We start from the raw sequence: 1,768 nt of genomic DNA, 5'->3' as shown, positions 1-1,768 counted from the left end.
ACCCCGTGTTCGGCGAGGCCGCCTCCGTGGAGCTGGTGAGGGGGAGGCCCGGGGGTCCCCCGAGCCCCGCCCTGACCCCTGACCCTGACCCTGCCCCTGCTCCCTTCCCGCAGCCGCCCAGCCTGGCCCTGGAGAGGGTCGACGCCCGCCAAAGCTACTTCGTCAACCCGCTCTTCACCTTCACCGCCGAGGCCGAGGCCCAGGCCTGACCGCGGCTGCCCCGCCCGCCTTCTGCCTGGCCCCCGACCTCTGCCCTCTGACCCCGACCTTCCCTGCTCTCTCCTTGGACCAAGAACCAATAAAGGGTTTTCTGTGGCTGGCGTGGCCGCGCCCTCTGAGCACTGGGCCGGGTGGTCTTCCCCCCGAGCGCTGCGTTCCAGGCCCGGCCCGCCACCCGCCGACCGCCCTGGGCGTGGTGGGCCACTGCGCCCTAAACCAGGCTTCGCTTTGGGTTCTCGGACCGAGCTGTCAGGGTCTCGGCGTCCTGAGGGAGCGGCTGGGACGCACGGACATGCTGTGACTTTCACGTCCATTTTGTGAATTCACCGCGTCCACCCCTGGCCTCCAGGTGGTACAGGCTCCATCTTAATGACTCGCTGGTGACTAACACAGCAGGGTCCAGAGGTTACCCGGAGGGTCAAAGCAAAGGGTGTCCCAGTGGGAGGCCAGATTAGATCTAGTCAGGTCGGAGGAGGGGCTTGGACGGCCTCCGGCTGGATTCCAGGCAGTGGCTGAGCCTCGGGTCTGGGTGCCTGTGGACCCTCGAGCGGATCCACCTCGCAGGTGATTCCCATGAGGGAGTTGGGGAAATTGCAGACAACTGGGGCGCCTGAGGTTTTTGTGATTGGACGTGTTTCCTAATGCAGTGGTTTCCCGGTGCTGACCGTTGTGAATGAGCCAAGTCATTCTGCCAGGGTTCGAACTAGAAACACACCCTGGTCCACACCTGTCGGAGCGTCAGATCTGGCTCCGATAGAGAAGGGAAAGATGGCAGGCTGCCTGGGGCTAGAGGACTCCAAAGGCCACGTGGGTGACCGGACAAGGCACATGGAAAGGGTTTTATACAGCTCTGCAAAGGCCTCCTGCTTTAAGAATTCATGGCAACAAGAATGTCCATTTGTAGGGCCTCTCAGCCTGTGTGTCTGATTACCTCCTACAATAGGGAAAATGTGGCTGTCAGTCCTCCCCTGGGATTCTGTCACCTGTGGCTTTAAGCCTTTCTCCTTGGCATTAGTTGAGGTCTGTGTCTTTGAGATATCAATTTTCTCCTACGATTCAAGGAAGAGTGGAACCTGGGGCGAGCCTGTAGGAGATTGGGATTGTGGGGTGCTGTGGAAGTAGTCAGATGCACAGGGAGTGGTGGGCCTGGATGCAGGCTGTGCAATCTTGGGAGTTTCTCTGGTCCACCTTCATGCCAGGCTGAGCGCAGGTCTGTGCACACCTGGATGCTGGGTTTCCCAGCATCACGAGCATCACATGGCTAATAAATCAAGCTGCCGCCCTCCTGCTCCTGTTTGACACTGGGGATCAAAGGCTGGGCTCTCTCTGACTTCAGCCGCCAGAGCTCTTCTGCACTGGGTGCCACAGTCCCATCTTAAATACTGCACCCAGAGACCCAAGGAACTTCCAGAACAAGCCAGCACCAGCACAATGCAAATCCAGCAACTTGTAATTTTTTTTTTAATTTTATTTTATTTGTGAACATACTGTACAGAGGGGTTACAATTGCATGGGCAGGATAATGCGTACATTTCTTACCAAGCATTGC

General features: G+C 58.3%; 1 long non-coding RNA gene across 1 annotated transcript; it reads left to right on the top strand.

Moving 5' to 3' along the window:
* LOC105984807 lies at positions 1 to 315 on the top strand. The gene is made up of 2 exons (XR_001175012.1): positions 1 to 35; positions 114 to 315. It is a non-coding gene; the product is annotated as an uncharacterized LOC105984807 (long non-coding RNA).
* The last annotated feature ends 1,453 nt before the right edge of the window (positions 316 to 1,768 follow it).

This window comes from Dipodomys ordii, unplaced genomic scaffold (genome assembly GCF_000151885.1).
Source record: "Dipodomys ordii isolate 6190 unplaced genomic scaffold, Dord_2.0 Scaffold2, whole genome shotgun sequence".
Lineage (NCBI taxonomy): Eukaryota > Metazoa > Chordata > Mammalia > Rodentia > Heteromyidae > Dipodomys > Dipodomys ordii.
This window is presented reverse-complemented; position numbering and strand designations above follow the sequence as displayed.